The sequence below is a fragment of the Podarcis erhardii genome (genome assembly GCF_964252035.2).
Source record: "Podarcis erhardii genome assembly, chromosome: 5".
NCBI classification, from domain to species: Eukaryota; Metazoa; Chordata; class Lepidosauria; order Squamata; family Lacertidae; genus Podarcis; species Podarcis erhardii.
In genome coordinates, this window is record NC_138509.1 from 88,364,941 (window position 1) to 88,390,082 (window position 25,142).

Consider the following 25,142-nt stretch of genomic DNA (forward strand, 5'->3'; position numbering starts at 1 on the left):
TACTTCTCAGCAAATATCATTAACTAAATTGACCCACAACAATAACAGAAGAGAGAGAGGAGTAAGTGGCAGACTCCAAATTACATCCAAACCCAAGCAGGCAATGACAACAAAGATAAAAACTTGGGCAACCCACTCATTTGGGCTGAGCATTTGTAATCCTCGACAATTATGTAAACCTAATGTCAGATGATGGGGCAGCAATACTTTACAGGGAGCTACAAATGCATTAAAATAATTCAAAAAAATGGATTGCTGAGAAATGCCATTCTTCATGTGAGGTTATCCAACAAAGCTGAACAATAGAAGTTCCAGGACAGACAAAACGAATAACTTCTTTTTTTGAAGTATATAGCTGAACAATGGCATTTGCTTCCACCCACAAGACGTGATGACTACTGAGTTGGATGCCTTCAAAAGAGGATTAGGAAAAAATCATGGTGGAGAAGGCTGTTGATGATGGCTTCTAGCTACAATGGCTCTATTCTACTTCTACTGTCAGCAGCAATATGCCTCTGGATAGCAATTGCTGGGAATTATGTGGGGAGAAAGCTCTTGCACTCAGATCCTGCTTTGAGGCTTCCTGTAGGCATGTGTTTGACCACTGAGAGAATAGGGTGCTGGATTATCATTCTTAGTATTACAATTGATTACAATTGATTACCCGCCTTTCACCCTAAGATCCCAAGGTATGTTGCAACAATTAACTAGGCGGGCCTTTGGTCTGATCCAAACATTATATTGTATGTTCTCCAGATGGTTCTTTTAAAGCCAAATTTTACTTGTGAAGTGTAAAGTGTTGGGGAGAGCTTGTTGAAGTCCCATGAGCTTCCCACCTTAAGCTCATGTCTTTGTTAGAATTCCTGCTCCATGATTGCAGTCATGGGATTGTTGTTTTTCACATGACAATATATGTTCTGACTCCACAGAGTGGGAAGTGATGGAGACAGGATGCTTTTGTTACTGTGTTCCGTGAAGTAGGACTATTGTCCTTTGTTTTGTTTTTTCTCTTTGCTGTCTGATGCTAGAGAAAGAGGGAGCCATTGCAGTGCTCTATGTGTGTTTATATGTAAATAAAGTAGATTAGCCAAAATGCTGAGCTGCTGAGGTCTGTTACGCAAGCTGTGAGGACTCTGTGGGTCCCTAAGTGTGCCAATGTCTGTTGGCATCAGTCACTGTGATGTTTGGGCTGAAGAATGGTTTTGAAGCTCCCGAATGATCGACCAGGAGATAGAGAACATACCTGTCGGGCATGTGTCTCTTCCAGGGTCCTACTCAAGTGTAGGATGAGCTCCTGACAGTCTTATCCACCATCATAACATGTGCGTCAGGTGCATCATGCTAGTGTTTGCAATAAGAATAAATGCAGCCATTGACTTAGATGGGAGGAATGTAAAGGAATGCATTCAGGGACATTCTTTGGGCACAGGGCTAATTCTCTTCCTTGGCTCTTGTGACCTCAGTTGTTAATAATCCAGCCTGCTCCTGATTCTGCAGAGTCTCATCTTTACATAATCTACTTTAGCTTATTAAATTCACTGACCACAACCAGCAGAAATCCGGGAATGCTTTATAGAACAAGAAGTGAAATAGAATAAAGAAAATACAACTCTTGGTTCAGTTTCTTCAGGGGAAAAAAAGATTAAACTGTTGAGAGCTGACGTCTGCTTCAACCACAGCCCCAGTCACCCCCCACTGCTGTGATTGCTACAGAGCAAACTGCTCACTTCTCCAGGATCATCTCAGCTTCCAGGCCCATCCCAGGTGACAATTACCGGTGTTTCAGGAAAGAAAGTTGGGGCTTTTCAAGGCAGAGAAGGGTTTTATTCTCTATGTCTGATCTAAGTAACACACAGGGTCATTTTACATCATTGTGAATGTTGCTCCCAGAAATTAAACTCAGTCAAAGGATTGGCTATTTAATTTCACACAATTAATAGCATCATGTGCATTTTGGACATGGAGGGTTTCCTCCCCTGAAAGGAAGGGTGCCTGTACTTGTGTTCTTTAGTAATTGGGTATCTGGAGGCCTTGGACTCATTACAGTGAAGACACAAGGCTCCATCATTCTTCCGTTGGGTCTACTAGAAAGCATAATATCACAGCCCTTTGCTACCTAGGGAAAAGGAAGGCACTTGAGAATTCTGCCTTTGTTTCTTACAAGACCCGTTTACAACCGCAGGTGCCTCATTTTATATCAGCTGTAACCAGTATACTTTCTTTTTATATATATATAAAAAACAACAACCAAACAATGCAGGAATAAAATCTTGAGGCTGAAGTCTGTCTCGTTGAAAAACTGGTGGTGGATGTTGTAGCAGAAGCATCTGATACACCCAGCTGAATCTCATACTTGCTTGAAAGGGAACCTGAAGGACAAAGAAACAAGGAAAACATTACAAAGCCACTTTGCTTCTTTAGTTTCACACTCATGTTATTCTCCAGTCTGCAAAACAAAATCAAAAGGAAGGAAAGTGTCTTGTTTAGAATGCGGCAGTGAAGGGTGAATCATTTATTTTTTACTTAGCGGGAAACCTGTAGATCAGTGGTAGGGCTTCTGTTTGCATGCAGGCTCGATCCCCAATATCTCAAGGTGGATAGAGGTCCCCATCTGAAACCCTGGAGAGCTTCTGTGAGTTAGCATGGACAATTCTGAGCTAGATGGCCCAATGGTCTGACTCAGCTTCCTATGAATGCTATAAGGCAGCTTACCATTGACAGACAAAGGGAAAAAGATGGGGCAAAGGAGAGCAATTTGGCAGCAAAGGGGAGGTGAGTGGGGAAATGTTAAAATTTATGTTAAAAACCATTGTAAACAGTTGTTGTTTAATGGTGAATTTAGGATACAATGGATATGTAAAAGATTTGGATTATTATAAAAGATGCAGGAGGAAGTGATTAACAATAGGACCCGCAAAGGGGAGGAGGGAAGTCCAGGAGGTTCTTTGGAATCTTGTTTTTATGTTGGCTATGTGATTGTAAAATTCAAATTTGGAAAACCAAATAAATAAATTTATTAGGAAAGGAGAGGTGGAGCTCTTGGTGAAAGAATAGCTTGTTTCTCAATGAACACTAGTTCGCAATACTTGTTGGGTTGTGTCCTTCTCTTTCATAAGAACACAGTGACACCTCCCAGCAATACCTCTCACGTAAGGAAGAGAGGATGTTCCCCATCTTGTTCCTTGACCATTCCATGGCTTTGAATTCCATTCTGGTCCAAACTGGAGAAACTTGCAGGCTTCACGTAGGGTCCATGTGAGAAGAGGATGCTGAGCTAGATGAAGCCCTGGGCTTGATGCAGCAGGGCCCTTCTCACTGTCCTGATGTAAGAAATAATTCTAGAATCAGAGCAAGTACAGGTCGCTATGGATTTTGGTCCATCTTCATCTCCCTCACGTCCTTCACCTTAGATGAACATGTAAACATTGACTGATGTGATCATATAGATGATTGCATCAGGATTATTTTCATACAGTGTTTTATTGACAGGCGCATCTGCTCCTTCACATTAGGAAAACAACAGAACAGTGAATCATGATACAGAGCATCTCTCTCTCTCTCTCTCTCTCTCTCTCTCTCTCTATCTCTATCTCTATCTCTATCTCTATCTCTATCATCATCTCTCTATGCAAACACCAGCATGACATTTGATTATTATTTCTTGTATGTTATTTTAGCACTGCATACAACAATACAAGCACTGCTCTAAAACACTACTGAAAAAGAATTTTGGTCCACTTTTGCCTTCAATCAAATCAAGATGGTTTGCTTTTTTCCTCCCTGAGTGGGGGAAAATATACACACCAAAAAAATGGTTCTCTTCTTTAGTTTCCCAGTTTTATTCCTCTGTCTGCAAAATGAAATCAAAAGGAGGTAAGCTAGTAATACAGAGGGCAGAAAAGTTATGAAATAAATGAAAGAATGGAAAGCAGCAGCAGACTTCACATGCACAGTGATTTGTAAAAAATGAAGAAGTACAAAGGTGCATTCCTCATGGATCATCAATTCCACTTCAGAAACAAGACCATTTTTGGGGTGGACTCCAAAACCTGGAGAGATATTCCAATGAATAGAATTTCAGGAGCTAATTTGGACCATCCTTTTGCTTCAGTGCTCTAACTAAATCTGCAGCAAAGAGCCACCAACACCTCTCCATTTGCAGATTTAATAGAGGGCTTATCTACATTTACTTTTCCTCCAGGTTTTTCAGGCACAGTCCATGCTTTAATGTGTGTCTGAGTGCCCCCACTTCTTCTTCTTTTTGCTCTGAAGCTTTTCCCTCAAACAGCCACTCTTTATTTTTTATTTTTAAATAATATTTATTAAGAGTTTAAAGATTACAAAAAAAGAAAAAGAATTAAACAAATCAACATAATAAAATACAAAAACAGAAACAAAAACACTACATAAAACATCGAATTAACAAAACAAAACAAAAACAATTAAAAACACTTCCAATATTTTCAATCTTAACTTTCATTCACTTGTTTCATTGACTTCCTCACGCCTCCCTTTTTGTATTCCACTTCAATTAACTGTTTCAGCAATTCCTTTCCATCTTCATCTATTTTCTGTCCTATAATTAATCTCAACATATTCTAACCTTGTTTTTTCCCTTTAATACATTAACAATCTATCTGTACCTAGTTCCTTATAACATTTCTGCCAAAGCCATATAACTTCATTCCACCATTTTTCTATAGCTCATTAATTTTACAATATTTCTGTAAATAATCTTTAAATTTTTTCCAATCTTCTTCCACCGACTCTTCTCCCTGGTCTCGGATTCTGCCAGTCATTTCCGCCAATTCCATATAGTCCATCAACTTCGTCTGCCATTCTTCCCGAGTGGGTAAATCTTGTGTCTTCCAATTTGCCCGAAAGTATTCCAATTTGCGATGAGTATTCTTGCTGCTGTTGTTGCATACATAAAGAAAGTTCTGTCCTTCTTTAGCACCAATTGGCCGACCATGCCCAGGAGAAAGGCCCTTGGTTTTTTTTCAGAAAGGTATATTTAAATACCTTTTTCATTTCATTGTAAATCATCTCCCAGAATGTCTTAATCCTTGGGCATGTCCACCAAAGGTGAAAGAATGTACCTTCAGTCTCATTACATTTCCAACATTTATTTTCGGGCAAATGGTAAATTTTTGCGAGCTTGACTGGTGTCATGTACCACCTGTAAATCATTTTCATTAAATTCTCTCTTAGGGCATTACATGCCGTAAATTTCATACCTGTGGTCCATAACTGTTCCCAGTCAGCCATCATAATGTTATGTTCAACATCTTGTGCCCATTTAATCATAGCAGATTTCACCGTTTCATCCTGAGTGTTCCATTTCAACAGCAAATTATACATTCTTGACAAATTCTTAGTTTTGGGATCTAACAATTTTGTTTCCAATTTTGATTTTTCCACCTGGACAAACACCCACTCTTTAAATTGAATTGAGGCAAACAGCAATCTTCAGGAAAATTAAATTGCCATTTGCTCCGATTCAGCTTTAAAGAGCAGGTTTTTACAGTGATACCCTGGAGCAAAAAACACCAGTGTGCTTGAACACAGAACTTTAAACCACAGGCCTATGCCTGGAAAAAGTGGGGTAAAAGATAAGTGTGGATGAGCCCAGAAAAACAAATAACAGAGTGGCTATTGCAGTTCATGTATTAACAGAGTACCTTGCTATTCATTCCCTCCTACCCAAGGACATTTTCAGTATTTCAATGCAAGAAATAAATAACAGCAAAGACTCAGCTCAGAGAAGGCACAAAAGCCGGTCTCTTTAAAACAACTGAGAGGAACAGATTTATTTATTTTTTACCTTGTTGAGAGATGAATACTGTTTTCTCCTGCCCGCCCCCCTTTTACCTCTTTGAATGTTTTATCAATAAAACCCACCCTGAGGAAACAAAGGTAAAATTGAATTACCTTGGATTAAATGGATTAATTTCTCAATCAGAGTAAAGGACTCATGGGAGGGTGGTAACGATGAATATTTGTTCTCCAGGGAATTGGATTTAGTACTCTGCATCACTGCAAATACATACAGAGTGACTCCATAATAAAGCCCCTTAATGGTGAACAGTTGTCCTTTTGAAAGTTCAAGTTCAAGCTCTTGCGACACTGCCACTCAGAATTCAAAATTCCTGCAAATTGTGGGTGGTCCCAAGCGTTGATCTGTTGCCACCAGACACCAAGTAGTGGCTGAGCCTGTCTTCTCTCCTGGTGAGGGCCTGGTCAGTAACTCATAAAACCCCAATAAGATCCCTGTTGAATCAAACCAAAGGCCAATGCTTTAACAAGGGGTGGGTGGGTAAACTAAACTTAGCATCCATATTTCAGTGTGTGCTAGTATTCTATTTCCAACATTGTACAATGTACATGCCACCGTCAGTTGGCATTTGGAAACATATGGCTGTAACACCATGCACTATGCTACAAGTTTCTTATCTAGTGTTGTGTGACAAATAATTCTGCACAGCTTGTCAACGATGACAGTTGAAGTTTGGGGGGTTTTGGGGGGTTTTTTTGCTTAGATGCCTTGACAGTGCTTGTATTAAACAGCCAGAACCCTACACTCCATTAAGTTTTTGTAAAATGAACTGCCTGTAACTTGTGGTTTCCCTGATAGTGGCAGCAGTGGCGGCGGTTGCAGGCTAATCCTCCGCAGTTTGGTTTGGTTTAGTGAGAGCCTTCAGTCATACGACAGGTAGCAGATCTTTCTCAACAGCTAGCGCAGGGACTTCAGGGCTAAAAATTAACTGATATAAGCAAGAAGTAATTTTCCTAGAACAGGGTTGTTGGTTTTTCAGAACAGCAGTGAACTCTATACTGGTTTATTAAATAGAAAGGCCACAGTGGGCTTTGTTTATTTTTTGCAAACAGCCTGGGTAATAGATCTTCCCCAGTGGAGTCCATCATATATACCAACAGCAAACTCATCCACTGACTGAGGATCCTCATGTAGCCAAAAGAGCACCATCAATGCTCAAGAGGTAGGAATCAGCAGGCCTGAAGGAACTCCAAGTTTGGCAGAAGCACCTGGAAGGTGCAGTGTGGTGGGGAAAGATACAGAATCACCCTCCTGACACCAGCATCTGAACGGGTCAGGACAGGGTAGCACTGATGTAGTGGCAGCACAGATTTATCAGTGGAGCCAATGCAGTACAGCTGCCCATCTATCTGCACAAGCCTGACCTTGCCATCAGCTCACCCTGCCCCATCCCCACCAGTGGAAACATTAGGGGCGGCCAACATTGGCTGATTGCCGAAGAATCTATGCTTTGGGATTATGGTGCTGAAGGAGACTCTTGAGAGTCCCACGGACTGCAAGAAGATCAAACCTATCCATTCTGAAGGAAATCAGCCCCAAGTGCTCACTGGAAGGACAGATCCTGAAGCTGAGGCTCCAATACTTTGGCCACCTCATGAGAAGAGAAGACTCCCTGGAAAAGACCCTGGTGTTGGGAAAGATGGAGGGCACAAGGAGAAGGGGACGGCAGAGGACAAGATGGTTGGACAGTGTTCTTGAACATGAGTTTAACCAAACTGCGGTAGGCAGTGGAAAACAGGAGTGCCTGGCATGCTCTGGTCCATGGGGTCATGAAGAGTCAGACACGACTAAATGACTAAACAACAACAACATTGGCTTCCAAGTTCATTTCTGGGCCAAATTCAGGGTGCTCACATTAAAGCCCTAAATGACTTAAGCACCAAATATCTGAAAGATTGCCTCCTTCACTACAGAGCTTCCCAGGACAACCAGAGTCAGCCCTCTTGGTAGTTCCACCTCACTACGAATTTTGAGATGGTGGCGGCCCAGCAGAGAGCATTCTCTGAGGCAGAACCCAAGTTGTGGAATCCCCTCCCTGCAGAGGTGTGTTTGGCTTCTTAACTCTGCAGCTTTTGGCAAATGCTGAAGACATAGCTCTTTATCCTGGCCTTTGACACCCGAGATGTGATTTTTCAGAGCCCACTCTATTCCTGTGATGGTGATCTGTTTTAATTGTATTTAAATTGGAATTTTAAATTGTTGTAATCTGCCCTAGGATCTGAGTTCTGGTGGGTTCTGGCTGGAAAAAAAACTCTGGAAATAACTGCAGCAATTTATATAATATGCAGCAGGATAAGGGGAAACAAGGAAACTGTGGAGGGGTGGATGGGAAGTTTACATTGGTTAAAAATATTGGGGGGAACCATATATGTAATTAACTTTTGAAAATCAAAATAAAATTGTAAAAAAAAGGGAAACTGTAGCAATTTACTTGAGTGTAGTTTGTTCTACAAATGGCGCATTATAAATGTAGAATGAGAGCAACCTATCATGGATTGCCCCATGGATTCCCCCAGGACTACAGCTCCCTTCATCCCTGACTACCCATTCTTCCTGGGGCTGATGGGAGTTGGAGTCCAACAACAGCTGGGGAAAACCAAGTTGACTACAGCTGAACACCTCATAGCCTACTTTGTTTCCACCTTCTACTTTTCTTCTCCGTAGAGAATTCTGACAAGACATTCATAGCCTAGGAAATACGAAATAACAATAATATGGAGAGTATATTTTACCCATTGGTATGTTTATTATACCATATTTTACAAACTTCAAAGAGTTTCTTCCTTCAGGATGTCAGGTCTTCTGTTGCTGCCCAGTTTCCATGGAAACATGGAAGTGGTAGCTGTGCCCACAGCTGAAGCAGTACTTGGTTTTCTAAAAATATTCTAGGCAAATCTGTAGATTCTGTTTAAAATATTAAGTACTGAACATTAAATTCCTAGCATATTTTTTTAAAATGCAAAAAATCTCTGAGCTGAGATGTAAAGACTGTTAGTCTGTTGCAACAACAAGAAGAAATCTGCTAGCAGTTCAAAGACCTACAAATTAATTACACTTTCCCTCCCTAGAGATGTATATTTCATTTCTTTTGTCTCCAAAGTAGGTGGCCGAGGCTGTGCTTTCCTACAAGAGGCCAAGATGGTCACCACCTCGGGTGACTTTAAAAGAGGATTAGACAAATTCTTGAAGGAGAGGGCTATCATAGGCTACTAACCAGAATGGCTACATTCTACTTCCACTGTTGGAAGCTTTTCAGTACTAGTTGCTGGGAATCGCAGGTGGGCAGAGTGCTGTTGCACTCAGGTCCTGCTTGCTGCCTTCCCATAGGCATCTGGTTGACGACTGTGAGAACAGGATGCTCTACTAAATGGGCCACTGGACTGGTCCATCAGGACATCCTTATGTGTTTCACTTGGTGTTACTGTTGTTGGACGAGATGGTTGGACAGTGTTCTCGAAGCTACCAGTATGAGTCTGACCAAACTACGGGAGGCAGTGGAAGACAGGAGTGCCTGGCGTGCTCTGGTCCATGGGGTCACGCAGAGTCGGATATGACTAAATGACTAAACAACAACAACAACAACAAGCATCACTGCAGTGACTGGGAGAGGCTCTCTTGGTTTTCAGACATAGGGCATTCCTAGTTCTACTTGGAGATGCCAGAGATTGAACCTAGGAATTCTGCATGCAAGACACAGTTTCTGAACCACTGAGCTACAAGCCTTCCTGTGACTTTCTACCATCTACTAGGCTTGTAGAAAGATAGCATTAAAAAATGAAGAAGAGCCCACTACCCTGTGAAGTAGAGAAGGCATGTGCAAGAGTGACCTGAGAATTGGGCTCTTGCGGATCCTAAATTACTTAGGTGCTCTTGATATTTTTACATGAAGTCTCATAAATTAACTCATTAATCAAGCATTAATGGCCTAGTCAAGGCAGATGTTGAATCCAGCTGCTAAACACGGTTTTAATGGGCTTTCTCTCTCTTTTTTACAGAGCCAATTAATTCCAGTATGATGTTATACTCTTAAGGGGGGAGAAATGTATAGTGTTTGTCAGCCAGGGAAGACAACAGAAGCAATTTCTGAACAAGTATTATTTAATGACTTAAGGTTAGTTAGATTGCCTATTAATTCTCGCATTATTCTCAGAGAACAGGAACATAAGTCCTTGGAGCGGGCCTACCAGGCAACCCTCATGCATAAGCATGGTTTGTGTGTGAGATCATCACAATTTTGTTACCAACTTACTCTGTGGAATTCACACTCATTCCTAAACATTCACTGTAAGCTGTTTAACATATTCTCAAGTAGTCATGAGGCTTACTGCCTTGAGAATGTAGTGTAACAATTCATACTGAAATGCAGTTGTTGACAACATGGTGGGGAGGTGGTACTCACCTGGTATCCTGACAGCAGAGTCAAAGCTGCTTACTGGAAGATAGAGGGGAGAGGTGTTGGGGAGGTTGGCATGGTGCAAACACACCAGCAGGAACACTGAATTGGCTCTGCTGGTGTGTTTGAGCCACATCAACCTCACCACTGCCTCACCCCTTCTCCCCTCTCTCCTGATTAGCAGAAGCAGCAACTCAGATGTTGGGAGGTTAGGGAAGTTCTGATCCCCCACTGTGTTGTTCGCTGTTGATGAAATGCATTTACTTTCCCTCAGGCTTCTTACATATGCTTTGTCTGGTCTGGAGAACTCTGTTCAGAAATCAATAGGCCTTATAAGGACTAGAGAATATGGTGAAGAACTTATGGTGAGTAAATGACTTTCAGTAACTTTGTATTTCCAAATATGCCACAAAGGCATATAACATTTGGCTCAAATAACACGGTGCAGAGCAAACATTGTTTCATAGCTTAGTTGACCGCTCCATGTTAGGATTCTGTTACTTGATGAACCAGTGTTGCTGCTGCTGTTTTAAAAACTAAACCAATGGTTTTATTTGCAAGTTTTGTTAAAAAGAATAAAAGGTAAAGGTAAAGGGACCCCTGACCATTAGATCCAGTCGTGACCGACTCTGGGGTTGCGGCGCTCATCTCGCTTTATTGGCCGAGGGAGCCGGCGTACAGCTTCCAGGTCATGTGGCCAGCATGACTAAGCTGCTTCTGGCGAACCAGAGCAGCGCACGGAAACGCCGTTTACCTTCCTGCAGGAGCGGTACCTATTTATCTACTTGCACTTTGACGTGCTTTTGAACTGCTAGGTTGGCAGGAGCAGGGACCGAGCAATGGGAGCTCACCCCGTCATGGGGATTCGAACCACCGACCTTCTGATCGGCAAGTCCTAGGCTCTGTGGTTTAACCCACAGCACCACCCGCATCCCTTGTTAAAAATAATAATTAACAGCAAAATGCTTGTTTCCTCCTCCCTTCTGGCATAGCTAAATATGCAATATGGTGCCCACATCCACATTTTGTGTATGTGCTGTGAAGTGTTAGGGAAGAATTACAGTTCAGTGGTAAGGGACATGCTTTGAATGTAAAAGTCCTAAGCTGAATGCCTGGCATCTCCAGATAGGGCTAGGAAAAAAACCAAAACATATGCCTGAAACCCTGTAGAACTTGCTGCCAATCCTGACTTGTTTGCAAGGTTTTTATACACCATCCAATTAATCCCACATTTTTTCCAGTGCGTTTCCCTAGCACTTTGCTAACCACAAAAGATATGGTTTGGTTGTTGCGGTTGTTTTTAAAAAGTGGTGTGTTGCGCTAGGGCAGTAGTTCTCAATGGGTGTGGCATACCACACTGATGTGGCAGGAGAGGATGGCAAGTGTGGCAGGAATATTCAAGACCAATCAATATTATATTTTGGGAATCATTCATGTCTTTATATACCTGCATTGTTTAATACTTTCTGGATGTCCCATGATCATATTATAAAGTAGTTGTGTTCTGTTAGCAGTTTGTTTTCGTTTTCCAATGTATTTCTCATCCATAAAAAAGTTCAGTGTGGCGTGATCAAAATTTTTATTCTGAAAGTGTGACCCAGATAACCCTCCGTGCTAGGGTAACTATGCCCTTTGATTCACATTGTTATTATTCATCTACCCTTCACCCGCAAAGTCCTGAGGTGTGTTGTACCGATTTAAAATGCAGCATTAAAACAGCTAAAGCAAATTACAATCACAAGCATATGTTGAGTGTTAAAAATATACATCTCCACTGCCAAAGGCCAGGGTAAAGAGGTACATCTTTAGCGTATGACAAAAATTGCATAGTTACATACTCTCCAACATTTATCCAATTAAAATAGGGGTGTCAATAATAGTAATAATAACAACAACAACAACAACAACCCCCCCAATTTGATTGGGTTGCCCTAGTCACTTTGGGTGGTTTCCAGCATATATAAAACATAATAAACATTAAACATTATTTTTTTTAAAAAAAAATGTCTTCAGATGTCTTCAGAAGGTTGTATAGTTACTTATCTCTTTGGCTCAGGGGTTGCACAACTCCATAACTTTTGACGAAAATAGAGACGTCCTTCCATACCCTCCAAAATTTCTCCAATGAAAATAGGGGTGTCCTAAGGAAAAGCAGGATCAAATCAGAAACTGGGGTGACTTCTGTATATTCTGGACTATCACTGGAAAGGAGGGACACTTGGAAGGTCTGTAGCTATGCTGCCAGATGCTCCTCTGTGGTGTGGAGGGTGTTCCACAGAGACTGCCCTTTCTTGCATTACCACTGTCTAACCTTCTGAGGGCGATAGAATTACCAGGAGAGTCCCCTGTACTGATATCAATACCCAAGTTCTGTAGTGAAGAAGGTGGTCTTTCAGATATTGGAGGCCTACCTTGTTTTACTGTGCAAACCACCGACATGAGGTTTGATCCGTCCTGCAGAATAGTGAGTGCCGAAGACAACCATAGTAAACAGATGACAGCAACAGACAGCAAGCAGAGAAAGTTGAACGGGATTGAGGCCTTTTACTTATGCAAGCTTGACAATTTTGTGAGGACAGAACTCATTCAGCAGCCTGTGGGACTTGGGACAATTTCCTTTGGGCCCAGGTGGACAGAGCAACTTAATTAGGTATTCATATTAGGGCAACAATGGATGAAAATAAAATGGAAAGAATTTCACTTTTCTCCCTATGGAGCAGTCTAGTAAAACCGTTGAATTGTATAGGTCTTTGATTAGCCGTAATGGCCCATTACTGGCTCGGGAAGGGAGGCATAATCACAAATACGCTGAACTGAACAGGTCTGATCAAAGGGCAAGAACACAGCAAAAGATTGTTAAATGAATCTGCATTTACATTTCTGATGCGGAAGATCAAAGGCAAAGGCAAAGATTACGGGAACCTGTCAGGCTTGCAGGCTTTCGGGCTGAAATAAGCCAAACAGAGCAGGCCAAAAGCTCTGAGCTGCATACATTAATAGCTGCCTAATTATAAGTCCATTTTCACCACATGGGCATATTCAAACGAAATGTACTTGCTGTATGAAATGGGCTTGGACCAAGTTGCCTGACAGTGGCTCTCTCCTTTGGCTTCTGATGTGAGAATCAGGCCTGTTGTGCATTGCAGAAGGCATGGAGTAGAAGATTCTTGGGGTCCCGTCAAACCCTACACTTTTAAGTGAGAGGAATGGCATGTGAATGGCTTGTGGGTGTCAGTGTGTCACTGTGGTGTTTGCCCACCTCGGTGTGTGACATCACACTGGGTTCATAAGGAAAGGGTTAACTAATTGTAAAATGACTAACCTATAGGAACCCAAGGGGAGGAGTAAGAGTTAGAGTCAGAGTTGTTAAGAAGTCAGTCTGGAGTTAGAGAAGAGAGAGGGAGGATAAGTCTGTGGGTTGGGCTAGTCTGATGTGAGAGAGTGAGAGAATCTGTTAAGAGGAGTCAATAAAACAGTTGAGATCATCAGTCAGAAGGTATTAGGAAGGTATAGGCCAGTACAGAAACTAAGGTTAAGAAACTGACAAGAAAACTATCTGAGAAACCATAAACTTGTTAATGCTTATAAAATAAACTTGTTTATTTGGTTTAATTTTAACAACTGTCTGGACTCAGTGTGTACCCAAGAGTAACAGGTTGGTGGCAGCGGGGAAGAGAGCACATTGGTGGCACAGGGATCAATAGACCGTCAAACGTCCGGGGACCCTGTCACCTATGGAAGATGTTAGTAAGTACATCTTCAAAAATCCACAACACATGAGGGATTGTTTGATCTTCCTGTTCACTTGCTATTTTCACTAGCCTAACCACTCCTAGAGTGTGTTGGCATGCAGCCAAGGAAACGGGGGCAATTGGCAGGCCCCCAGCTGGCTCCGGGTGATCTCCAGTCCTTGATGCAGCATCTGCGACCCGAGCTTCAGAAGCTAGGGCATGCTACTCAGCAGAGTAAACGCTATGCAACAGAAGTGGCAGGAGAAGTTGTGTGAGCATATTTACAAGCAGTTTATTCAGCATACATCAGGACAAAAGGGAAACATGTCTGATCTCCTTCGTGTCCAAAGCAAGACGGCAAAAGCAAAAGCTATCCACAAACGGAAGATCCCAGCAAGCTGTGCTGGAGTGTAAACAGGCACGTGACACAACAATCATGCCTGTTCCTTAAGGTGGAACGGAATATCCCAACAGAGTGAACATCCCCTCCTCTTCAACATACTCACATTCCCCCCCCCTTTTGCTCTCAGGATTGGAGAAGGGCAGGGGCAGAGCAAGGGGGTGCAGTAAGGGCGGGCCACCCCAGGTGTCACCACTGGGGGGGGTGACAAAATGCCGGGTGGCACTCACCGCGGGGCCTGCAGCACTCAAGCCACGTGCCTCTCCTGGGAGTGACGCAGTGGCTTGGGCACATGCAGTCTCCGTGCTGCCACAAACGGTCCGCCCCCTGCCTCCCCCTCAGCTGTAGGGAGGCCTGAGTGGAAGAAGGCAGGCAGACTCCTTAGAGACCCTGTGGAGCGTCCTGCCCCCGTCGCTCCACCCCGCCCCTGGACTGTGGCTCGATTGGCTTGCTCTACCACTGGAGAAGGGAACTCCAAAAATTGGAGAGGGGTGTCACTGCTGAAGAAACCCTGTCCCATGTGCCCACAAGTTTAATAATGGGCCCATAAGCAGGGCCTCTGAAGCTGTTTACAAGGTCTGGGCACTTTGTATTGGTGTGAGTCAACTTTCAAGTACGGTGGTACCTCGGGTTACATACGCTTCAGGTTACATACGCTTCAGGTTACAGACTCCGCTAACCCAGAAATAGTGCTTCAGGTTAAGAACTTTGCTTCAGGATGAGAACAGAAATCGTGCAGCAGCGGTGCGGCAGCAGCAGGAGGCCCCATTAGCTAAAGTGGTGCTTCAGGTTAAGAACAGTTTCAGGTTAAGAACGGACCTCCGGAATGAATTAAGTACTTAACCCGAGGTACCACTGTAACTTGGTCCCAACTCATCAAGGGCTTTAAAAGTCATAACCAATAGTGCATGGGAATGAACTGGCAAGCAGTGCGACTGATACAATATTGGAGCAACGTTCTCTGAGTGCCTCTCTGCAACTTCCTCATGCAGCCGCATTTTTCAAGAGCTGGAGTTTCCAAACCATCTTCAAAGGCATTCTCGCCCCGAACACATTGCCATAGTCTCTTTAGGTTGTCACTAGCGCCTGGGTAGCTGATCAAAGATCCAGTGCAGCAAGACTGGGCCGCAGCTGTGTGTCGGCGGAAGCTTTTAAAAGGCACTGCAGCTGCATTTTAGCAGCTGCAACATGCTTAATTGAAATCTACAGCAGCACCGCCCTTTCCCTGGCAGTGTAATGATGACTTTAGGGGTTGCCCACCTAGTTGGTTTCAAACAGTTTTACTTTTCAAGCAGTAGGGGAAAAAAGGAGAGGTGATCATTCAATGCTAAGAGGATTTTGTTGAGTAGGAAAAAAGACTGTTAATGCACATGTTGCTTTCAAAGAAAAAAGAAAAGAAAGGAATCGATGTCAAAGTGAGGCTAGATCATTTACTGCAAGATTAAAGTGGTTACCATAGGACCTGCTCCTATTATATGTCAGGGTTCAGGCATACTCGCCTCTATCGCTTTTGACTACACTCCTCACAATAAGACGTGGGAGGTCAGAGTGTGTTCGCCATCCTTTGAATCAGAATGTTTCATTACTCTGGCCCATTCTGCGCCAAAGTGTGGAAATGGGTTTACCTTAATGCTAAGCACGCCAGGGGTGCAATTCATCTTTCAGCCGATGTCAGCAGCAAGAACCCTGTTGGTCCGAGAGCTGGCTCTCATGTTTGACTCTTAATGTATAGGTCTCTGGTTCAAGTAGCTACTGTAGAGGTGCACTGCTCAAGCTGCAGGCTTCCTCTTCAGAGTGCTATTGCCCACTCACCACCTTCATGGCAACCTCTTCTTTTCTTCATAGATGGAACAGGAATGTTGTGATTTCCTTGACTGTTTGCTTTCCTTGCTCTTTCCAGCTTCAGACACCCTTGCCTGTATTTGCAAAATGTGTGAGGGAAAGCAGGAACAAGCAGCTGGTATCTTAGCCATCTTCTCTTAAAAAAGAAATAAAAAATTATTAGGAATTTAAACAAAACATATTATCTTAAAACATAGGTAAATGATAAAGGGACCCCTGACCATTAGGTCCAGTCATGGCCGACTCTGGGGTTGCGGCACTCATCTCGCTTTATTGGCCGAGGGAGCCGGTGTACAGCTTCCGGGTCATGTGGCCAGCATGACTGAGCCGCTTCTGGCGAACCAGAGCAGCACACGGAAACGCCATTTACCTTCCCGCTGGAGTGGTACCTATTTATCTACTTGCACTTTGACGTGCTTTCAAACTGCTAGGTTGGCAGGAGCAGGGACCGAGCAACGGGAGCTAACTCCGTCGCGGGGATTCGAACTGCCGACCTTCTGATCAGCAAGTCCTAGGCTCTGTGGTTTAACCCACAGTGCCACCTTAATTCCCCCCTCTCCCCTCCCATAAAACAAACCACTCTCCAGTTCCAATTTCTAGTTTCTCTATACAGTGGTACCTCAGGTTACATACGCTTCAGGTTACATGTGCTTCGGCTTACAGACTCCGCTAACCCAGAAATAGTACCTTAAGTTAAGAACTTTGCTTCAGGATGCGAACAGAAATCATGCTCTGGCGGCGCAGCAGCAGCAGGAGGCCCCATTAGCTAAAGTGGTGCTTCAGGTTAAGAACAGTTTTAGGTTAAGAACAGACCTCTGGAACAAATTAAGTACTTAACCCGAGGTACCACTGTAAATGCTATTCTCTGCATGTTACAAAATTGTATAAATCCTTAATTTATCTAACTGGTTATTATCAATATAAAGTTTGTGAGTGTTTATTCAAAGCCTGCCAAGGAGTCCAGTTCACTTTGTTGCATCTTTAAACACTTTGTAAAGGGTTCCCATTCATCATTAAAATCACAGTTATCCTTGTCCCGTAGTTTATGTGTCTATTTTGCCAATTCTGCATAGTCCATCAGTTTCTCCTGCCATAGTTCTTTAGTCGGGATTTCCTCACTCTTCCACCTTAGCCATCATTCTCAACAGTTGTTGTTGTTGTTGTTCATGGAATCAGAGAATTGTAGAGTGGAAGGGAGCCAAGGGACATCTAGTCCAACCCATGCAATGCATGACAGATGGCCAGCCAACTTCTGCTTAAAAACCTCCAAGGAAGGAAAGTCCACAACCTCCCGAGGGAGTCCATTCCACTGTCAAGCAGTTCATACTGTCAGAAAGTTTGTCTGTATGTTTAGTCAGAATCTCCTTTCTTGTAAGTTGAAGCCATTGGTTCGAGTCCTACCTTCCAGAGCAGGAGAAAACAAGCTTGTTCTCTCTTCCATGTGACCGTCCTTAATATATTTGAAGATGTTGTTGCTGTTGCTATAATTTATATCCCGCATTGTCCCTAGAATGGGACTCGAGGCGGCTTGCGCAAATGGAAGCAAACCAGATAAAATGCAAAAAGCTAAAAGCATGTAAAAAGTAACAGCTAAAAATTGATTATTAGAATTAAAGCCATATGAATAGAACAATATAATAGAATTAAAATGATATAAATATAAATCTATTAAAATACAGACAGTAAAACAGCAGAGTGATATTAAAAACCCTTTTCTTGAAAAACAGTCAGTTCCCAAAGACCTGTCTGAATACAGCAGTCTTCACCTGCCAGCGAAAGGACAACAAAGAAGGAGTCAGTTGAGCTTCTCTAGGGAGGGAGTTCTAAAGTGCAGGAGCAGCCACTGAGAAGGCCCTCTCTGGCATATCCATCAAGCATTCCTGTGAGGGTGGCAGGACTGAGAGAAGGGCCTCTCCCAAAGCTCGGGGAGATTTGTATGGGAGAATGCAGTACTCAGAAATCTCCTAAATTCATCCATATTGGGAAGAGTTGGGTGGTGGGAGTTTGTGGCAAGGAGTTCAGAATGCCAGTTCACTGTAGTCTTATTCAATTCATATTCTATCAAAATGTGAGAAGGGAGCAGGGCTGTGTTGATTTGCCCCACCATGCACTCGCTAGCCCCCACCTCCCCCTAACCTGGGCATAAAAAAGGTAAAGGGACCCCTGACTGTAAGGTCCAGTCACAGACGACTCTGGTGTTGCGGTGCTCATCTCACTTTATTGGCCGAGGGAGCCAGCGTACAGCTTCTGGGTCATGTGGCCAGCATGACTAACCAGAGCAGCATAGGATGTGGTTATTTTCAGGTATGGAGTCTCCAACCCTAGCAATAATGTTGGTCATGTGAATTGGCCCTGAGGTCACTAATATAGGGAGAATATTAGAATCATAGGATTGCAGAGTTCGAAGGGACCATGAGGGTCATCTATTCCAAACCCATGCAGTGCAGGAAACTTTTGCCCGACTTGGGGCTCAAACCCACAACCTTGGGATTAAGAGTGTCATGTTCTTACCAACTGAGCTATCCAAGCAAATATCTGCATAGGTACATTGTAAAGCAGAGGTGGAGAACCTCAGGCCCAGGGTATTTATTTGGCCCTCAGAACTCTCCATAGGCCACACCTACTCTCCACAGGCCACATCCCTCTCTGGCCATGTCTCAAAAATATTTTTTGCCTGGCTGGAATGTGTCATTGAACTCTGATATTCTCTCTTGCTAGTCAAGAAGGAAGGTGGAGAGGTGTGCATGTGCATGTATACAGGGCTGTCTTACCCATAGGCGCTAGGGGTGCGGGGCACCTGGGCGGCGGTCTCTCAGGGGTGCCAGGCCGAGAGTCCGGGACCCAAGAGATGAGTCTGGGGAAGAGCCCATCCATCGGTCAGAGCACCGTGGCAGGCTCTTCTGCTGCGGGTGGCTCTGTGCTGCGAGTTCGGGGGTGACTGAGCCAGTGAGATGCTGAGGTGGCCAGCTGGCTCCACCCTCCTGCGCCCCTAGGACTGGCCAACCTGGGGGTGAGTGGATCTTTGCACCCTGGTGCCATATATGCTTAAGACAGCCCTGCATGTATAGAAACTAGTCTTCTGTACACCCCCTGCTCCATCCATGTCTGCCTTTTGCTTTTCCCACTTAACATGTGGCCCTCAGAATGCTGCCCAGATGGAAATGTGGTCCTTAGGCTGAGGGGCGAAACCCCCCAGCCCATTATAGAGTATTTGCATAGTTAAGGTTGTGCCAGAGATGAGTATATTCAGTGGCTGTTTGTGGATTCTTTCCTAAATTGGTGTGGGGAGGTATGAATTCACATATTTGGCAATCATTGCATTATAATGGTACAGATTGTCTCATAGCAAACACCGACCAGCTGTCAGAAGCATAGTTTGAGGAATAACTTTGTTCCGCTGCTGACAAGTTTCAGATGAGGAAAGCGCACTATTACTGTAATGTGCCTCTCCTGATGTGTGTCAGCAGTGAGTCAAAACAGCTTTGCAGATTATGTTGCTAACATGATGAGAGGGGTCTTGAGTCACCATGTGACCAGCGTTTGCTTTGCCAGAAGCAGCACAAGTTGCTTTGATGCGGGTTGCCGGTGGGATATGTAAAACACATATAGGGCACTTCAGATTCTCTGTAAGAAGGTTTCTCTTCTTGGACAGCTGGCTTTTGCTCTGACACAGGGCAGACACACTTAAACAGCTTTCTTGGGAGATGGAAATGGAGATACAAAAATGGCTTGTCGCAGAGAGGAGCCGCTGAGAGTGTGAAGCGCAGAAGAGATAAATAGGGTGAGTTGGAGGAAGAAGTATTTTGGATGTAAAAGCAGCAGCAGAAGGAAAGTCTTTTAAGAGGGCAGGATAGCTGCATAACCCCTAATGGATTGATTTTTGCAGAGCCAGAGAAGGCTGTATTGCCATCTCTTGGTAGAAGCAGAGAACTGCTGGATTTGGCTGGGATTAGTGATTTGCACATGGCCCCAGGAGTCTGTTTGCATGTTGGGATTGCCATAGGTAAAAAGGTAAAGGACCCCTGGACGGTTAAGCCCAGTCAAAGGCGACTATGGGGTTGCGGTGCTCATCTCACTTTCAGGCCGAGGGAGCCGGCGTTTGTCCACAGACAGCTTTCTAGGCCATGACTAAACCACTTCTGGAGCAATGGGACACCGTGATGGAAGCCAGAGTGCATGGATACACCATTTACCTTCCCGCCACAGCGGTACCTATTTATCTACCGGTACTTGCACTGGCATGCTTTTGAACTGCTAGGTTGGCAGGAGCTGGGACAGAGCAACGGGAGTTCACCCCATCGCACGGATTTGAACTGCTGACCTTCTGATCAGCAAGCCCAAGAGGCTCAGTGGTTTGGACCACAGCGCCACCCATCCCTGTGATTGCCACAGCAGTCGAAGGACAGCCTACTACAGTCTGCCTGAACTGTCAAGCAACAGAAGGAATCCTTGATATGGGTTCATGTTGGTCTAAGAAAACATGGCTGATCGCCTAACTCATTCAGGCTACAATCCTGAACTGGTGTCTGCCCAGATTTTACTGAACTCCCAACTCATCTTGCAGCCCCACAATGACTTTTGATGCTAAAAGCGGGTCCTTAGGCTTAACTTTGCTCAAATATAATGCCTGAAGCCTGTTGATTGCTGTTGGCTGCACCATAAATAGATATAAAAATGCATCCACCTTGAATCAGAACTGGAATTATTTCTTTATATGGTAGAAGATGAACTTTAATCAACATTTTGTACCCTCTAATGGTTTAATAACCCACTGAACTTTAAAAGAAATGCAAGTAAGTAAAATAGTTTTGCTGGTGGACTCATTTCCTGAAACAACTTGCAGCCTACAGCACATTTTGAGTGGCTTAGTTATAAACCTCAAGAGACACTGATCCAGTCTTAACTACTCAGTACAAACTGTGCCACGCTCTAATAAGTGCAAAGGTATGTTGTAGTACACTGTTTCCATTTGCTACTCCTTTTGCAGCTTTCTCAGTTGGTAGCAACTTTTTCTTTCTGTGCCTTCCCAGTCCCGGGAAAACAACTATGGAAAAAGAAGGAACTGCTAGGATGCTAATTATTATCCAGATTTGAAAACTGGCCTTCTAGGGTCACGCAAAAGCATTGTTCATGTTGACTTTCATTAGTTGCACACTAATCTCTTTCAGTGATTGGGGTGGCGGGGGGAAGTAAAACACTGTCTTTGAATTTGTGCATGTGAAATGATATAATTATAGTTTTATAATTATAGTGATTATAGAGCCAAGGGGGGAGAAATGATTTTTGTCTACTGCATTTTTTTCTTAATGATCTCTGAGTACAACAATAATAAAAAGAGAGTGTGATTTCTTGGGGAACATGAGAAGTGATGCATTTTCACCCATTTCAAATATTTATCAGTCTTTCCTAGACATGTTGTATATAAAAGTAATGAATAAAACACAACGGGAACAGCAAAAGGACCATGTTTTAATGCATTACACATGAACGCTCACAGTTGCAGGAAGAAATAACTGGCCCTTGCATTATTTAAAGAGATTCCCCCCCCCCCCTTTCCCAGGGATGGATCGCGTTGGATTTACTCCATTTATGAGTCAACTTCCTGTGGCCGGGAGCTATTTTGCAACTGCTTTAAGATGAGATTCTCTTTGGCTTTGGAGTAGAAAGCTGTATTTTTAATAGCCAATGAGAAAGCAGGTTTATATTCAAAACAAGATGCAGCCAGGTAAAGCTGAGTGCTAGAATTGAGGTCAGCTAGAATTATACTGTATAGACACTCTGGTGATAAACATGTAGCACAGGGCCTTAGGCTCAGCAATATAGCACACACAAGCCTACAGCCCCAGGTCCCATTCCTCACATATCCAGTTAAAAGGATCAGGTAGATGATGGGAAAGACTGTTGCCCAAGATCCTTATTACCTGCAAGTCAGTCAGCTGCCAAGAAGGCCCATTCTATGCATATCCCTTATTTACCTTCAGTGTCTTAGCGTTCTAATGGGAGCCCTTCTTTGCAGTTTCAAGAACCCGGGTACAGGTTTACCATTTCAGTGAGAGCTAGACCTGGGGCCTAATGCTACCATTCTAGACCTGAGACTTTATTGCCCATCCCTCCCTCTACAGTGGAGAATGGAATGGGTTTGATGGGAGAACATGCTGGCACTCATATGGAACATAATAGATTCTCAGATGATGATGATGATGATGATGATGATGATGATGATTATTATTAAAGATTTTCTTGTTTTACAGAAGTATGTGTAATGTCTCTCGTATTTTTTCCATGTAACATTTTTACAAATACGTTTCATTTGTTGAGACATGAGGGGGAGGAAAAAGGGGTGGAGTGGGGTCGAGTGGCAATGTTTCTATTATGCTTAATATATGTAGGATTTGGTGTCAGCGTTGCTTGTGCTGTTCACTTGTGTTCCTTTGGTGGTGAGAGAGGTTGGGGTTGGCCTAGGATGTGGCTGTTCATTTGTGATTGGCTGTGGTGATCTTTGTTTTCGTGTGTGAGTGGGGTGGGTGGGTGTTTTGCAGTGGCGTAGCGTGGGGGTGCAGGGGGGGCTGGCCGCACCGGGCGCAACATCTGGGGGGGGCATGCTCGCCGCCTCCGGAGTCGCCGAAGAGCCTCGGGCGCAGGCTGTAGCAGAGCCCCATGTCTCGCGGAACCGACGAGCTGTGCGCGCGTCCGGGCTGAAGGCGTCCGGCAGGCAGCGGCTCTCAGCGCTCGCCGCGGTCCCCGCGCATCAGGGCCGCGGAGGGCGCGCCAGGCAGCCCCTCCTCACAGCCCCGCCGCTGCTGCTGCTGCAGCTGCTGGGCCATGTTGCATTTTCCTCGCCTCTCTGCCCTCCTCCTCCGGGCAAGCGGCGTTGTTTGGGCGGCAGCACCAGCGGCAACTCGCCTCAGATCACCTGACACGGACCCGCCGCCGCCACCATGGCTACCTTACCGTAAATACCCCAGCCCAGGCAGCAGCAAGAAGAAGCTGGCAGCGGCGGCAGGTTAGGGGGTAGGGGCGCAAATTACTTGCCTTGCCCCGGGTTAGGGGGCGCAAATTACTTGCCTTGCCCTGGGTTAGGGGGCGCAAATTACTTGCCTTGTCCCGGGTTAGGGGGCGCAAATTACTTGCCTTGCCCCGGGTGCTGACAACCCACGCTACGCCGCTGGTGTTTTGGATCAGGTTAGCCATATTGATTTATATGCTGTTGGTGGATTATTGTCATTGTCTTGTTGGGCTGTGTACATACCATACCGGTGTAAAGGCGTCTTCTTCTGTTTGTCCCCATGTCAGTTTCAGTTTATTGGTTAATTTTTCTAGTAGGGCTGTTTCCCATACTATTTGGTACCATTGGTCCATGCTTACTCCTGACAGGTCACTCCAGTGTCTGGTTATGGTGTTTCTGGCTGCGGAAAGTAGGTGGGTTATGAGTTCTTTGTGGTGTAAATGGGCATTGTTGTCTTGGAAGATGTTTAGTAGGGCCAATTCTGGGGTGATGTCTAATACTTGCTTAGTTATTTTACATATTTCTCGTGTGGCTGTCAGTTTAGCTGACTACTGGGCATGCAACACCTCTTGATCTGCATTTGGTCCCTTACCTTTCTCGCCCTGATCTGGCCACAGTGATCCATGTGACAGTCACCGCCAGGCTTGATTATTGTAACTCGCTCTACGCGGGGCCAGAAACTCCAGCGGGTGCACAATGCCGCAGTGAGGCTCCTTACGGGGTCCTTGACACGGGATCACATTCATCCAGTTCTTTACCAACTGCACTGGCTCCCAGTGGAGAACAGGGTCAGGTTTAAGGTGCTGGCTTTGACCTTTAAAGCCCTATGTGGCCTAGGACCCACGTACCTACGGGACCACTTCTCCTGGTATGCCCCGCGGAGGACCTTAAGGTCCACAAATGAAAACACATTGGAGGTCCCAAGTCACAAGGTGGCTAGATTGGTTTCAACTAGGGCCAGGGCCTTTTCAGTACTGGCCCCTACTTGGTGGAACCCTCCGTCACAAGAGACTAGGGCCCTACGGGACTTGCCATCTTTTGGCAGGGCCTGCAAGACAGAGCTGTTCCACCTGGCCTTTGGTTTGGACTCAGTCTGACCCTTATGTTTCCCTCCCCTTATGGTTTTGATCTATGGGCTACTTTTAAAATGAGGCTGCATTTTAAATTATATTTTAACCTGTATTTTAAATTGGTTTTCCCCGCCCCCCCTCCCATTATGTTTTTATTGTAATTTTACTGGTGTTAGCCGCCCTGAGCCTAGGAAGGGCAGGGTATAAATAAAATTTATTATTATTATTATTATTTTATTGGGTTAAGCTGCCATACTCTGGTGGGGGGCAAAGTGATTGACAAGACATTATGGGCTGTAAGTGTAATACTTTTGCAAAGTGCTTCTCCTTCTTTCTTTTTCTGTCACCACGCCAGTGGATGCAACACAGGTTTCCGCTTCCTGTCCTCCCTACTGCATCTTCCTGAACTGCCCCCAATTTGATCCAGAAGGAAGAAAGACAAAGTCCCATGTGTGCAACTGGAAGTCTGTTGTCCAAGGGGGATGCTGATATGCAATATCACCCTTGGCGCTTGCAGTGATGGTGTTAATACTCTCATTCCTTCATGTAGCTGTTTGATCCTGCAGCTGCAAATAGCGGTCGAGTTTTGCAGGATGGCTGGAAGCTTTTGGTTCCTCTCGGTATTTATGGACAACTTCTCTCTGGGCAGAAATCAAAGATTAGTCATTGTCACTGCCTATCAGCCATTCTACAAGCTTATCTACAATTCTGCCAGTTAGACGTGGAAGAATTCTCTGTTTCTCTCTCCTTCCTGTAACATTCGAGAAGACCCTATTTTGTGTACTTCTTCCATTTCCATCATGTAAGAATCTAAATTTAGTGAAGATTTACGGTAAAGAAAAGAAAAAGAAGGAATTTCAGCTT

General features: G+C 44.2%; 1 protein-coding gene across 1 annotated transcript in view; it reads left to right on the forward strand.

The window, feature by feature from the left end:
- NAALADL2 (N-acetylated alpha-linked acidic dipeptidase like 2) overlaps window positions 1–25,142 on the forward strand; it is an 821,817-nt gene that overhangs the window by 83,350 nt on the left and 713,325 nt on the right. The gene's annotated exons all lie outside the window — the stretch shown is intronic.